At 40.7% G+C, this 17,296-nt stretch overlaps 1 protein-coding gene across 3 annotated transcripts in view; it reads left to right on the plus strand.

Annotated features, from left to right (window-relative positions):
- The window catches only part of ptpdc1a (protein tyrosine phosphatase domain containing 1a), a 154,111-nt gene that overhangs the window by 21,669 nt on the left and 115,146 nt on the right, over nucleotides 1-17,296 (plus strand). The gene's annotated exons all lie outside the window — the stretch shown is intronic.

Consider the following 17,296-nt stretch of genomic DNA (forward strand, 5'->3'; position numbering starts at 1 on the left):
CTTTCTGACCACAGATGACAGGCTCACTGGCCTGAGTTCCCAGACTTTTCCTGCAGCCCTTCATGAATAGAGGCACAACATTTGCCACCCTCCAGTCTTCTGGCACCTCGCCCGTATTTAATGACAGCTCATAAATCTCAGCCAGGGCACCTGTATTCTCCTCTCTAGCTCCCCACAGTGTCCTTGGATATATTGATCAGGCCCGGGAGATTTGTTTACCTTCATACACGTCAGGACTTTCAGCACTTCCCCAACCATAATACTGTCCTCTCTCAAGACACTTCCATTGACTGTCCTAAGTTCCTCAGTCCTCATGTCTTTCTCCACAGTAAAAACAGGAGAAATGAGAACCGTATTCATCTCCTGTCACTCCACACAGAGTTGACTGCTTTGATTCTTCAGGGGTCCCACACTCTGGCTACCCATTTCCTTTTATGTTCTTATAAAATCTTTCTGATTATCCTTAATGTTATTAGCCAGAGCCATCTCCTTTACCCTTTTTACCCTCCTGATTTCCTTTCTTAGATTGTTCCTCAGTTCCCGAAACTCCTCCAGGGCGACACGTAATCGTAGCTGCTTGTACCTGCCCCAAGTCTCCTCCTTATTCTTCACCAGAGCCTCGCATTCCCTTGTCACCCAAGTCTTAAGTTTGCCTCCCCTGCCCTCTACTCTTAATTGGAACATACATGTCCTGGATTCTTGTCAACACTCTTTTAAAAACACACCACTTTCTAGACTTCCCTTTTCCTTCAAACAATCTGCTCCAATCAACTTGAGTGGATTCATGTCTAAGAATACCTTCAAAATTTGTCCTTGACCCAATTTAGAATTTTAACTCATGGGCCCGGCCTGTCTCTATCCATAAGTAGTTTAAACCTAATAGAACAGTAGTTGCTGGCCCCAACAGACTCATCCACGAACACTTCATCCACTCGCCCTTCCTAATTTCCCAAGACTACATAGAGTGTTGCCCTCCCCCTTGCAGGGCCCTCTACATATTGCTTTAGGAAACTTTTCTGAACACTTTTTTAACAAATCCCACCTTGTCTAAACCTTTTGCATTATGACATTCCCAGTCAATAGGGGGAATGTTAAAATCTCCTACCATGACACCCTTATTAGACCTGCAGCAGCCTGCAATCTCCTGGTATATTTGCTCTTCTAATCCTGTGGACTATTTGGGCGCCTGAGGTACACATCCAACAAGATGATCATCCCATTCTTGTTTCTCAGCTCCACCCATATAGCCTCACTGGATGGACTGTCTGTAATTTCACCTCTGGCCGTGACATCCTCCTTAATCAATAATGCAACACCATCACCTCGAGTTCTCCGGAAAATACCCTGGAAAATTGAGCTGCCAGTCCTGACCCTCTCTTACCAGGTTTCTGTAATGTCTACACGTCCTAATCGCACATACTAATGTCCTAAATTCCCATCAGGCCTCTTGCATTAAAATAAGTGCAATTTAGACCAACCACCCTTCCTCGTCCCTTGACTTTTTCCTACCTATTCTGTCCACTAAACTTACATCACTCTCCATACCAACTTCCAGCCTCTCATCTGCCTCGGTCCTGTGGAGGATCCCTCTGCCAATCTAGTTTAAACCCACCTGTGGGGCACTATGGAATATAAAGTGTAAGTTGAACTGTACAGATTAATCCATCTCTGGAATACTGTACATAGTTTGAACATGGCACTGTTGAAATAATACATTGGTCTTTTGAGGGAAGTGAAATGCAATACATAAGGATAACATTAGGGCTTACTGAGTTCAAACATTGTAGCAGCAGAGGAACTATTTCCTCTGTTAGCATCTGGGATAAAGAGTCATACTCTTCAAATTGTTCCATTATTTACCTGATAAGGATGTTTCTCATGAGAGTAGCTTTAATCCCTTTATCACTAATTGAACTACTGCAGATAGACAGAAAATGCTGGAGTAATTCAGCAGGACAGGCAGCATCTCTGGATAGAAAGAATGGGTGACGTTTTGGATCGAGATCCTTCTTCAGACTGAGTTACTGAACTACTGCAGTCCTTTTGGTAAAGGTACTTATATTGTCCCTCTTCCAATCAATATTTTCAAGTTGCTGTTTAATGCCATCAAAAACGGACTTGCTTCAATTTAGAACTTCAACGTAGTTCAGTCCTAATCTTTTCTATAATTATCTTGAAACTAAGAGAATTATGGTTACTGGTCATTGGGTGCTCCCTTACTAATACATTGGTCTAATTTTCTTAAGGGGCTGTCCCACTTGGGCGACCTAATCCGTGAGTTCTGGCGAGTTTGCCCTCAACTCATTCTCGCAGCATGGTCGACACGAGGTCGTAGGAGTTCTTTGCAACTCTCCTTCATGCTCAAGAGTAGTCCCCGTGTACTCGAAGCCTCAGCTAGGTCGCGGCGTATTTTTCAACATGTTAAAAAATGCCCGCAAGTAAAAAAAGATTGCCATGGCAAAAATCGATACTTTTTTTTACTCGTAGGTTTAATCGTAGTAGGTCGTAGTAGGTCGGCATGTTAGTCGAAGGTAGTCGTAGATAGTCTTCATCATAGTCGAAGGGAGGTCGAAGGAGATCAAAGGAGGTCATCTTCACTCTCCACTATTCGGTGTCCAATTTTCCCGAAGTTAGTCGTAGCTAGTCGAAGCTACTATTCAACATAGTCGAAGGAGGACGAAGGAGGTCTTCTACATAGTTGAAGGAGGTCTGCATCATGTCATTTTTTCAAACTCCCCTAAACTCTTCTAAACTCACCAATTAGGTCGCCCAAGTAGGACAGCCCCTTAAGACAACCTTGATCTCCAGACATTTCCTGTTCTTACCATCTCTGGCTTAAAACATGCTTATTTTCTAATTTTTCCGGTTCAGATGAAGGGTCATTGCTCTAAAATGTTAACTCTGTTTCTCACTTCATGGATGCAGAGTGATCCGTTGAGCATTTTCAGTATTTTCTTTTTGAATAACTGCAAGCATATTTCTGAGCTATGAGATTGTTAACGGAGTGGCCGGTATCATCAAGTGGGCGAAAGTAGATGGGGTTGTAAATAGTGTCATAGACATTTCATTGTTAAATATATAAAATTTATGAAACAAACTTACTACATAGTATTTAAGAGGGAACTGCAGATGCTGGAGAATCGAAGGTTACACAGAAAAGCTGGAGAAACTCAGCGGGTGCAGCAGCATCTATGGAACGAAGGAAATAGGCAACGTTTCGGGCCTGAAGAAGGGTTTCGGCCCGAAACGTTGCCTATTTCCTTCGCTCCATAGATGCTGCTGCACCCGCTGAGTTTCTCCAGCTTTTCTGTGTAACCTTACTACATAGTATATTGCAAGTACATTGTTTTGTTGACATTAAACAGGGCTAATATCCTGTCTGAACTAATGAAAAACATGGTTCAAATGCATTTTTTGGGAAGGCCTGGTATGGCAATCCATGTGGCTGTAAGGATCACTGCTTTTGTGTTCCTACATATTACAAACTGACAGCTATGTTACAAGCTTGATACTGAAATATTGGGTGCCATTTTTGTGTGGGGAAAATTTAAAACACTTAACAAAATTGATTGCAACACTTAGTTCATTTTAAAAATGAAGTTGAATCTTTAAGTAGCTACTTTGATTGCATTCTCTATGACTTTCTAGCAGAGAGGAGCTTGTGTTTTTGACACTGTAAAGATGTCTTCGTCACTCTGTATACTTTAACTGTTAACAGCTATACCAACAGGAAACATATGCAAGAAATACCAGTTTCAAGAGACATTGGAGACTATGAAAACAGTGGTAATAAGTCCGAAGCAAATTAATGTCTGGTTTCTTACCTCCTACCTAAACAAATCTCTCTGTTTTCACTGCTATTAGTACTTGTACAGCAAAATGATAACACTTGCTAATCTATTAACTTTAAGGACGAGGAGGTTTCATTGTCATTCTAGAAAAGGTACAATTGTAGTTTCAATTTGGAAGAAAAAAAGTATTCTGCTGAAATATACCTTTTACTAGCATTGTGGGGGAGATTCTATTTGTTGGTCAAAGTGCTCTTGACTTCTGTGCCTGTAAATTGCACAGGACACTGACTTCAGTGATGGAGTACAAATTCCTCAGCTGAATAGCCAGTGCCATTGGTATCTGACGTGGCTGGCATATGTAGCATAACCCCTTTGTTGATTAGGATCACTCACTAGGATGGAAGAGGTAAGTTCATTTTTTTTTACATCAATTAGATCCGTCAATGTTTTATTTTTTTTAATTAAATCTATTTCAATTGTTTTGTAAGAATCTTTGATTAGTGGAAAAGTTCTTTAACAGCGTGAGCTGTCAAATGATTATCATGGCAGAAGACAGAAAAAGCTGGAGTAACTTAGCGGGATAGGCAGCATCTCTGGAGAGAAGGAATGGGTGACGTTTCGGGTTGAGACCCTTCTTCAAATCCAACTCTGATCATCATGGCAGTTTCAGAGTCAGAGCCACATGTTCTGTCACCTGATGCCTTGACATTACTCATGGACTCCTATGCTGCACAGGATGGCAGCAGAACCAAGCAGTCGAACTTGATGAGAACTATCGGACTCAAGCAAAATATGCGCTGAGATTTGGGGAGTGGGCTGCTTGGGGGGCCGTGTGGTGGTTGGGGGTCCAGGGAGGAACGGGCCGGTTTAAGTGGTGGGAAGCAAATAAGAGACGTGGTGAAGCATTATTTAAACTAGCGTTGTTCTTTGTCCTTTTAATGGCCCTGATTTGCAATTTTTATATTGATTGACTGACAGGTTTTTGCTTAGTATAACCCTCAATAAATACGAGGGAACTTTGCTCATTTATTATTAAAATTTGTTTTGTAAAGTAGCACAATGTGTTGTGAATTATATCATTCTCAGTGAAACTTTTTGTAGTGTGTTCTGAATTTAACTAATGGCAAACTATTTTCTGTGATGGTTTAGTAAATTACCTGTGAACTTACATGATAACAATAAGCAAAATTGGAAGGTTGGTTATGAATGAGTGTTAATGCCGAGGTTCAATTTGTTCAAGACCTTGGTTGTTAAAAAAGATTTCTGTATTGTTGATGATATTTTTCTTCTGAATGGTTCAAAACATTCTAGTTTGGGAGTGGATTGAGAAGGACACCGATTCTATTTCATTTGTATGATGTGAGCCTTATATGAATTTGTTTTAGTCGTTGATCCTATATTTGATGTAAAGTGGGACAGCCGATAGCGTATTAACCTCTCAATTTTAAAGTGCTGCATTAATGTCCAAATCAAGACCCATATTAAAAACACGAAAGATAAAAAAAACATTCACCTGCAGGTTGATTGCAAAATTATTTAATTTATTTATATGTAGAATAAATGTGAAATGCAAATTGAAATGTGAAATGTCCATGATCTATGCACATGGTCAACATCGGATAAGTTGTTCAGATTCTGGTGACACAAAATATGGCTACTTTTTCCATTGATTATGCACAATGGACTGGGGTTTTCACTTGTTTGTGCTGCTTCATTTGTGGGGTAGTTTGACTGAACCTGGTCAAACTAATGCTGAAGATAATGAATTTTAAGGACAAAATATCTAACTGCAATTGAGCTTCAGTAATCCTTTGCACTTGTTTTAAAAATAGCATTGTGCTTGAAGCAGTCCTGAGTTCTGGATTGAGTTAGACACATTTGTGAGTTTTTGCTAATTAGATTTGTTTACAGGCTTTTAAGGAGGTTAATTAAATTGCTTTAATTTAAATTGGCCATAAGGGTACTTCTGGGCATGTTTTTTTTATGAGTTTAATTCTACTAACACTGATCATCATACCTCAAAATGACGAGAAAAAAGTTCTGTACTTTTTTTAAAGTTTGCTTATAGGTTATGTACTATATGACAAAAAGTGTCTACTTTTATGACTAAACACACATTCATAAATATTAATCGAACTGCATGGTAAATATTCAAGTATAGCAAGGAGAATATTCATACAGTATTAAAAAGTTATTGGAATCTATTGTGCTCGTAAATACTGCCTGATTGTACGAGTGATTGGATTTTAAGTTTGGCGTATACAAGTGGGCTTAAGTGAAAATGGTGGTGGAAGGGAAACATCACAAACCTATTCAACTAAGGGGTGATTAGGTTAACTTCTTTGCAAATTTCAGCCAAAGCAAAAAAGCTCTATCCTGTATATTAAATGTTGTTTAAAGGGGAGATTGTTTCACTCCAGCTGAGATGATTTCAAACTATTTTAAGTCTACCTTCAGCAAGAAAAATGCAGTGTTGATATTTTTGGTTTGATTTGCCACGATATGATCCCATCCTGGGATTGTCTTCTCTCTTCTTCCAACAAGCCCAATCTGTGGCCATGAACCTAGCCCTATCCCTGAACTGTTTTCTGTTTCATACAAAATCTACTCACTTCTATCATACCTTATTCACTAAATCCACCTCTGTCCCCTGATCTTCATTCTCACTAAACTGATTATCCAGCTTCCCTTTCTAGTTCTGTGCTGATTTCATTATAAATGGGTTTTATTCCTCTGTAGAATCCCCAATTGTTTCAAGCTCTACTAGTTGAAGAACCACACGACTTTCACTTAGGAAATGAGACTGAGCAGTGACTATAATTCCATTGATTTCATATAGTCACCCCCCTGGACAGGGGCTTAGACTGGGAACTGTACCGCCATTGCCCCCTCCCTCTGAACCCCACTCTCCTGCTCACCTGCAAGGGCGGTACAGTTCCCAGTCTCAGCTCCTGTACAGGGGGGTGGCCGGAGACGTCACAGCCCGAGCTGCGCCCTCTCATCTGCAACCCCAAGAACAAGACGTACCTTGCACACCATCTTCTGTCCCTACGGGGAGCGTGTTCCTCTGGAGTCGGAACGGGGTTGGGCTGCTGCTGGCTGTGGTTCTCTGGGATCTCCGTGCTTGCAGTGGGCCTGGGGGTCGGTGTCCCGTTGGTCCTGACGTCTCCGGTGACTGGCACTGACCTGCTGGCATCGCCGACGTAAAGACAGTGCAAAGCCCCCGCGCCGGTGCAATGGGCGGGGAGCTGGAGAGGGGAGGGAAGGGATCACACACATGGCCGGGAAGCAGAGGGGTGTGGGTGGGGTGAAACTGAAGGGAGCGACAATCTGCTGCTGCCTGCCCGCTGAGTTAAAAAGTTCCCACGCAAGACTCACGATACACTGTATCGTGAGTCTACCGTGGGAACTTCTTAACTCAGCGGGCAGGCAGCAGCAGATTGTCAATTATTAACCCTCCTGTGCAATATACCCTCACCTTCTCTTTTATGAATGGGGATTTAGTTCCCCTTTCTTCGAGGACCGACCGGAGGTTCCGCTGTCACCTCTGTGGGCCGCCCTCGGTGAACGTCTTCAAGGACCTTTCTTCAAGGACCGAAAAAATGTCCGCTATTCGGAGCTTTTCGTTATTTGGAATTTCGGATAAAAAGGTTGTGCACCTGTATCAACAAAAAATATAAGAAAAGATAGCATATTGATGGCAAGTTTCCGAAAATGGCATCAGAATACACAAATACATTTTGTGTAACGGTTGTCGCGTGGTGTCCATCAGTGACCTGGTTGGCACAGTAAGTGCATGTATTTCTTATTCCTTTCTATGTTTATGAATACCACATGGAACAATAAAATTGCAAACACCGTTTCCACCATTCACCTGATCATGTAGTAGAATACTGCATCCATCTGAGTGGACACCACAACACGCGTTACACATCATACACACAAATGTACGTTGCGGTGGATACTAAAAGGTTTGGTGTCCCAGAAAACGAACGTTACATTATTAGCGAGATCACCAATGTGATCTAAACGGTACATTACCATATGGATTTGAGCTATATCGAAGGCCGATGATTCGTCAGATTGTTTGATTTGGGCTGATTTTTTGTAAGTATGATGTCTCTGTAACGGTTGTCGCGGAGCTTTCCGAAATTGACATGAAGGAATGACGTTAGCGACTTGGTCCGTAAGAAAGGTAAACAAGAGAAATTAAAGATTGGCTCCGTTTCTCAGTTTTGATGACCAATTTATGTCCCAAATTTTTTTTAAATTGATTTAAAAAAGTCGGAAAGTATATCGTAAACAGGCAGTGCGTTTTTGACACCACGATGTTTTTGATATATTAAACTGGAAAATAAGAAAAAATAATGAACTCGCCCAAAAATCGCTACTATCATTGAAAAGTATTAGAGGTTTGGAGTCTCCGTGATTTAACTTACGGAGGTACCGACCCCGATATCGGCCGTTGTGACAATGGACACCAAGCACAATGACCGTTACGGGATCTTTACTGTATTGTATCATCTTTATGTTACTGTATTTTTCTCCTGGTAAAACGATGAAGATTTGTCTGTCACGAAAAAAGTTTTTTACTTTCGGTCTTTATCTTGCACTAAATGTTGTACCCTTTATCTGTACGATGTGAACAGCTTGAATGCAATCGTGTATGGTTTTTGCTTTTTACTGGAAAGCATACAGCAAAAAGCTTTTCACCATATCTCAGTACACGTGACAATAATCAATCAATCGATCGATCGATCGATCGATCAACCAACCAACCAACCAACCTTTATTGTCATCTCGCAAGCAACAGTTGTACAGTGCAAAATGAAAAGACGTTTCCCAGGGAATAGCGGAGCATCGCACATGAAATTTAAAACATTTCACTCATAATAAAACTAAAAACAATCCAGTCCCTGATGGAACAGTATAAATAGTTAAAAGCAGGTAAAACACAACGTTAAAATACAATAAACCAATCATAAAAATGTCCGGGGCAGCTGATTTGCCAGTTATTAAAGTGGCCAGTGCCAGTTATTAAAGTGGCCAGTGCCAGTTATTAAAGTGTCCGTGCCAGCCGCAGAATCAAGTGACTGTGAGTACAGAGTGACTGTTTAGCAGCCTCACAGCCTGTGGTAAGAAGCTGTTTAGCAGTCTTGTAGTCTGGGCTTTGATGCTTCGATATCTCTTGCCTGATGGCAGGAGAACCAGGTGTATGTGGAGGGATTAAACTAAACTAAATAGGAGCAAGAACCGTCCTTTGGACCTGCCCCACCATTGAACACAACTCTAGCTGCTTTTACACTGAAGAACCCTGATTCTTCCTATTGCTTGATTCCATCAGTATTAAAAGCATATCTAACTCATTTTTAAATATATTTCAACACTTAGCCTCCAGCTGACTTCTTTGGTAGGGAATTCCACAGTTTACCAACTTCTGGGTGAAGAAATGTGTCCTGATCTTAGTTCTAAATGTGTCTTTTTACAATACTGAGGTCATTTTGAGGAACATTATTATTCAGTTTTTTTACACCAATACACTGTTCTTAACAAAAATCTACCCATCATGTGAAACCTTATAAATAACAGATATAAATTAGGTAACTTCAAGACCGAAAGTCAAAAACTTTTTTCATGGGTTTACCACCAATTTGGACACCAAAAATGTGACATTAAAAACTCTGCCACATTTAGTCATGAATAATTAATTCATAAATAAACTTCATATGGCCCCTCATAATATATGGTTTGATAATGATCTAGGGAAATATCTTCATCAATACCAGGAGAAAAATACAGTAACATAAAGATAATAGAGTGCAGTAAAGATACTGTAACGGTCGTTGTGCTTGGTGTCCATTGTCACGACCGTTATCGGTGTCCTTACCTCCGTAAGTTAAACCACGGAGGCTCCAAACCGCTAATGCTTTTCAGAAACCCAACGAGGTATCCTATGGTAGTAGCGATTTTTGGGCGAGTTAATTATTTTTTCTTATTTTCCAATTTAATATATCAAAAACATTGTGGTGTCAAAAACGCGACGACCATTTACGATATATTTTCCAACTTTTAAAAATCAATGAAAATATTTTTTGGACATAGATTGATCATCAAAACTAAGAAACTGAGCCAATCTTCAATTTGGCAACACACTGTCTCTTGTTTAACTTTCGTACGGACCAAGTCGCGAACTTCATTCCTTCATGTCAACTTCCGGCAGCTCCACAATGACCGTTACGGAGACATTTTACTTACTAAAAAAATCAGCCCAAATCAAATGTTCTGACGAATCATCGGCCATCGATATAGCTCAAATGTACCGTTTAGATCACATTGGTGAAAATGCTTGGTTCTCGCTAATAATGTAACGTTCGTTTTCTGGGACACCAAAAATTTTAGTGTCCACCGCAACGTACGTTTGTGTGTATGATGTGTAACTCGTGTTGCGGTGTCCACTCTACTACGTGATCAGCTGAATGAAGTGAAAATAGTGTTTGCAATTTTATTGTTCAATGTGATATTCATAAACGTAGAAAGGAATAAAAAATACGTGCACTTACTGTGCCAACCTGGTAATTGGTGGACACCACGCGACAACCGTTACACAAAATGTATTTGTGTATTCTGATGCCATTTTCGGAAACTTGCCATCAATATGGTATCTCTTCTTATATGTGTTATTATACTATGTTAGTCATGAACCCAATAAAGTGCTTGTCACCTTTTTTGAAGGAATTTGAAATGTGATCCCCCTTGTTACTTTATTGTGTGCAGTATTGTAAAAATACACATCATGCTATGTTTCATGTGCAGCTTTGTGGCCTGTTACTAGGCTGACCTTACGATAAACCTCTAACTCCTATCACTGTAAACATGGAAGTGAAGACTGCATTACAACAAGGAAGAAATTGGCTTTTTTGTGAAGATTCCTTACAGTCAGCCCAGTGCAGATTTCCTATGTCAGCCAAGGGTTGTGTGAATTTATTCATATAGTAAGGTGTTCTGCAGTGTCCAACCTAGTCTTTTTAGTTTTTGTATTGGGGTGTGGATGTTATGGATAAGACCAACATTTCTTGCTCAATTATAATTGCCCTTGAGCAAGTAAAAGAATTGTTGTATTGTTGTAGTCCTTATGGAGAAGGTATTTTCACAATGCATTTGGGTGGTGAGTTCCAGGTTTTGGATCCTGTAATGATAAAATATATTTAAGAAACAGTTATATATTGCCAAGTCAGAATGGTGGTCAACTTGGAGGATATTTTGCAGGTGGTGGGTTTCAATGCATAGCTTCCCTTGTTCCCCTTGGAGACAGAGCTTGTGTGTTTGAGGTGTTTTGTTTAACTAGCCTCAGTGAATAAATGGAATTCATTTTCTGATTAGAACACAATGCAGTCACTGTGCACTGGTAATAGAGGAATTAAATATTTAGGATGATGGATAAGATGTCGGTCAAATAGCCTACTTTGTCCTGTATGTCATTGAGTTCATGCATTTTTTTTTGAGTTGCAGATGTTTAGATACATAGAAAGTAGACAACTGCTGACTGGAGCCTTGCAGATGGTGGAAAGGCTTTGAGCAATAAGGAATTGAATCACTAGCTTTCCAAAGCCTAGCAAAATTATTTATATCCTTAGGATGTTGATAGTTATGGCTTTGGGATGGTAGAGCTATTGAAAATCAGTAGTAGGTGATTAGGTCCTTTTCTGTTTGAGATGATCAATGCTTAGGTATGATTTTCGTGGTATGGATGTTACTTGCCATGTATCGGCTCATGCCTGCATGATTGTGCATTATCCTGAATGTATGCAGGGTCAGCTTCATTTTCAGATTCATTATACATATAATTGAACATTGTCTTCAATGGAAGCTCCAACATTGTCTTCAATGGAAGCTTCCACCTTGTCCAAGAGAGTCCAGAGATCTATGCTCTGAAAGTGATCCTTCCAAACTTTACTAACTTGGTCCATTAGGGTATGCTGGTCCAGAAGGTTAAGGGACAAATGATTCTAGGCAGGTTGGCAAGCTGGATCCAAAATTAGCTTGTTGACTGAAGGTGGAGGTGGTGGTGATTGGATGTTTTACTGAGTGGAAATCTGTAATTTGCAGTGTACAACAGGAATACTCAGGGCAACACAATGGAGCAGCTGATAGAACTGCTGCCTCAGCGCCAGAGACCTGGGTTTGATGCTGACCTTGGGTGCTGTCCGTGTGGAATTTGTACATTCTTCCTGTGACTGCTCTAGTGCTCCGGTTTCCTTCTATGTCCCAAAGACATGCAGGTTTGTTGGTTAATTGGTCTGTAAATTGCCCCTAGTGTGTAAGAATGGATAAGAAAATTGGATAACAAAGAACTAGGGTGCACAGGTAATCAATGGTTGGCGTGGATGGGGAGGGCTGAAGGGCCTGTTTCCATGCTGTATCTAAACTAGTCATTGCTTTGTTTGTAAGATGTATAAATTACTTGGATGAGGATGTAGATGGTGTCATTAGTAAATTTGCCGACTACATAGGAATTGCAAATATTGAGGACGTTTCTCTAAGGATATCGTGGGTCATAGGCGGAGCAGTGGCAGAAGGAATTTAATCCAGATAAATGTAGGTTGATGCCCTTTAGGAGGTCAGGTTCAGGTCGGTCATGTAGAACAAAATGGCAGGACATTAGGACTATTGATGCACAGAGATGGTGGGGTCTAAGTGCAGAGCTCCCTGACAGTGGTGACACTGCTTGATTGAGACACCGAAGAAGGCATTTGGACTGCTTGCCTTCATAGGCCAAGGCATTGACTACAAGAGTTGGGACGTCATGTTGCAGTTACACAAAATACTGGTTAAACTGCACTTAAAATATTGTATAGTTCTCGTCGCCACATCATAGGAGGAATGGGGCAGCAATATAGGGAAATCAGAAGTGATTCACCAGGACTTTGCTTGGAATGGAAGGCTATGGTTTTACAGAGAGATTGAATAGGCTGTGTTTGACTTAGGAGCATAGAAGGCTGAGGGGATGAACATTACAGAAGTTTATAAAATTGCTAGACCAAGTGGGACTCGTTGGGCTCCGTTCCCCCAACGCAATATTCCATCACTCATAGCCCCCAACTACGTAGGTGCGGCTGATGTGTTCCCGTTGTGACGCCAGATAGTCAGAATCTTGTTACCACAACAGGGAAGTCTGGCACTAGAGAGCACAGGATTAAGATGAGATGGCGGAAATTTAAGTAGATCTGAGGGGAAGGTTTGTCACACATGCGGTGGTGAATATCTGGAACAAACTGCCAGAGAAGGTGGTGATGACTGGACCTATTGCAACATTAACAAGGTATGCCACAATGGTATTTGGATAGGAAAGGCATAGAGGGATACAGACCTAATACAGGCAAAGGGGAGTAGAATAAATAGGCATCATGGTCGGCATACATAAGGTGAGTCAAAAGAGCTTTTTTCTGTGTCGCACGTTTCTTTGAATACAGTTTTAAAAGAAAGGAAAATGCTGAATGAAACATGATCAAATTACATTTTCAGCATTTTATGAAGCTAATAGATAACGGCAAGATGTGTTTATAACTTTCAGCTTGTTTGCCTATCAATTACAACATTCAGAGTTTTGGCATCTGCTAATGAGATTTTATGGTATTTGATTTGTCTCTGAGATAGGCGATAAATCATGAAGTCGATGAAATTCCTAATGCATTTATGATCATGCAGCACTACTCAATTTCTAGGAAGTTGCAGCACTAGTGCAGAACTTTGTCCTGCCATGCTAAACATGTAATTCCAGCAATTATAGATACAATCATTTTTCGTATGGTTACTGACTGTTAACGCTTGATCTAGTTTTAGGAAATTGGGTGGGGCAAGTGAATGAAGTGTTCGTGAATGAGCCTTTTGGGACCAGCAATCACTGTTCCATCTGTGGATTAAATTCCATCTGCCAATCACTGTTCTATTAGGTTTAAGATGGTTATGGATAAAGACAGGACAGGTCCATGAGTTAACATTCTAAATTGGGTCAAGGCCAATTTGTAGGTATTCGACATGAACATGCTCAAGTTTAATTGGAATGTGTTGTTCGAAGGAGAAGGAAAATCCAGAAAGTGGGATTTTTTCAAACGTGCGCTGACAAGAGTTCCAGTTAGAAGAGCAAGGTAGGTGGGCATAAGAAAGCTTGGATAACACGAGAAATTGAGGCTCTGGTCAAGAATAAGGACGCATGGGCAGGTATAGGCAGATGGGATCAAATGTATCCCCGGAGGAGTTTTGGGAACTGAAGAGCACACTAAAAAAGGAGGGCAAAAAAGGAGGGCAAAGAGAAGATAGGATATTTCTGTGGAAGATAATATTAAGGATAATCCCAAGAGATTTTATGTACATTAAAGAAAAAAAGGGTAACTAGAGAGATTGGGGCCCCTCAAGAATCAAAGCGTGTTTGGAGGGTAGTCAGTATTATGGTAGAGAAGGTGCGGAAGGTCCTAACGCGCATTCAGATAGACAAATCTCTCGGTTCTTCCCAGATATATCTGAGGAGACTGTGGAAAGCTGGAGAGCAGAATTAGAGGTGCCCCAGGTGGATGAGATATATAATTCATTAAATATGGGTGAGGTGCTGGAAGACTGGAGGGTGGCAAATGATGTGCTTCTATTTCAGAAGGGCTGCAAGGAAAAGCCTGGGAACTGCAAGGAAAAGCCTGGGAAGTGAGCCGGACATCTGTGGTCAGAATGTTACTAGGGAGTATTCTGAGGGGGATAGGACACAGACACACACACACACACACACACACACACACACACACACACACACACACACACACACACACACACACACACACACACACACACACACACACACACACACACACATACACACACACACACACACACACACACACACACACACATGTGTGTGTATATATATATATATATATATATATATATATATATATATATATATATATATATATATACACATTTAGATGGGCAAGGGCTGAGGAGGGATAGTCAGCACGTTTTTGTACCTGCGAGATCGTGTCTCACAAAGCTGTTTTTTTTAAAGATCTGACCAAAATGGTTGATAAAGAGCAGTCTGAAGAAAAGTCTCGACCTGAAATGTTACCCATTCCTTCTTTACAGAGATGCTGCCTGTCCCGCTGAGTTAATCTAGCATTTTGTGTCTACCTTTGATAAGGACAGAGCTGTAGTCATTGTACACATAGATTTTAGCAAGGTATTTGATTAAGTTCCACATGGTAAGCTGCTTTGGAAAGTTAAATTGTATGGGGAGAGCTAGCTGACTGGTGGAACATTGGCTTCATGGACAAAAGAAGAGGGTGATGGTGGATTTTGTTTTTGGACTTGGGGCCTATGACTGGTAGTGTACCTTTGAATTTGGTGCTGGGCCCATTGGTGTTTATAATCTACATCAATCATTTGGATAAGAACGTACAAGGCGGCAGTTGGCACTAAAGTGAGAGATATTGTAGATAACGAAGACGGTTGTCAAAAATTGCAGCAGGATCTTGATAGGTTCGGCAGGTTGAGGAGTGGTTGATTGAGTTTAATGCAGAGAGGTGCAAGATGTTGCATTTTGGGAACTCGTACCAGGGCAGGGCTTGCACAGTGAATGGCAGTGCTCTAGGGAGTGTTGTCGAGCAGAAGGATTTAGGAGTACAGCCACATAGTTCCTTGAAAGTGATGTCACAGGTAGATAGGTTGATTATTTTGCCACATTGGCTTTCTTCAGTCAAGAGTATTGTGTATAATTGTTGGGAGGTCATGTGGCAGTTGTACAAGACATTGGAGAATCCACATTTAGAATATTTTGTTCAGTTTTCTCATCCTGTTATTGGAAAGATGTCGTTCAGCTGGTAAGAGTGCAGAGAAGATTTACGAGGATGTGGCCAAGACTTGAAGGCCTGAGCTATATGGAAAGGTTGAGCAGGCTAGAACTTTATTGTTTGGAGCGCAGGAGGATGAGGGGTGATCTTATAGAGGTGTATAAGATCATGAGAGGAATAGATCAGCTAAATGCTTTGAGTCTTTTACCCAGAGTAGAGAAATCAAGAACCAGAGGACATAGGTTTAAGATGAGGGGCGAATAGGGAACCAAGGGACAACTTATTTATACAAAGGATGGTAGGTATATGGAAGGAGCTTCCAGAAGGCAGCGGAGGCCAGTTCATTGGATGTATTCAAGAGAGAGTTAGATATAGCACCTAGGGCTAACGGAATCAAGGGATATGGGTAGAAAGCAGGAACGGGGTACAGATTTTGGATGATCTGCCATGATCATATTAAATGGCGGTGCTGGCCCGAAGAGCCTCATCCTGCATCTATTTTCTATGTTTCTAAGATATACAGTAGTTGAGGCAGGTACTATCACATTGTTTTAAAAAAAAAGGCAGGTACATGCATAGCAGAGGTTTAGAAGGATATAGGGCAAATGCAGGCAGAAGGGACATGCAAATGGACATTGGTCGGCATGGACAAGTTGGACAGAAGGGCCTGTGTCCATGCTATATGACAATGTGTCTCTACATATTACAGCCATAGTGGTGACTCACTGATAATTTGCAAAATTCTTTGGGAATTGTGGTGCTGGACCTCAGTTTAAGTGTGACCAAAACTGCATTCACAGTGTATGCTGTTTTCCAAGTATAATCTGAAATGGATGGATGATGAAATGATAGATGACGTTCTCAAGAATTCAGTGTAATATTATTATTTACTATGGGAGTTCATACAACACAACTTTGTGCTGTGCAAGGTCATTTATATTGCAATACATTTTAACGAAGAATGACATGCTGAAGAAAGACCATTGTTTTTCTTTGAATGCTTCCCGTGGAACATTTTATTAATCAGAATTGGTTTGGGGAGATAGGTAAATAATCAGATACTAATAAATAAAACCAAGGTGATTTCAATACCAATTACAGGTCATTTTGTCCGTAGCACTGTGAATATAAACAAGGTACTAAAGTAACTCCACTGGGTAGAAACCTTTTTCAACAGAACACCTATGTATTTATAAAGTCTGTTTTATAGAGGTAAATGACAAAGTAATTCACAACAGGCATTCAGATTAATGAGGGCATACTGTTCCAAAAACAATTTTGATGCTTGGTGGAGTTGTTATTTTCATGTACTCAAAAGCGATGGATGTGCAATGTGGAACTGAGCTAATGAACCAGAAAATGTGTGTTGCATTTATTGACCATCGTGCTGCTAGTGGGAGCAGGAGGAAATATTTTCTGCTTTCCGAGTTAAAAAATATATTTAGTGATTCCTTGTATTAGTGAGGTCAATGCCCTGGAATGAGATATTTGTATACAGGTCCACCACCGATTTTTTTGGCAACTGGTAGTCCGGTACCTCCTTTAATCTGGACAAAATTACAAGAGCACCCTTGAAATCCCCATAAAATTCCCCCCGGAAATGTGGTGCCTAGGCCGGGTGAGGTGACCGATTTCGACCTTATCGGGACTTCCGCACCGAATGAGGTGTTGAAT

This window comes from Leucoraja erinacea, chromosome 16 (assembly GCF_028641065.1).
Source record: "Leucoraja erinacea ecotype New England chromosome 16, Leri_hhj_1, whole genome shotgun sequence".
Taxonomy (NCBI): domain Eukaryota; kingdom Metazoa; phylum Chordata; class Chondrichthyes; order Rajiformes; family Rajidae; genus Leucoraja; species Leucoraja erinaceus.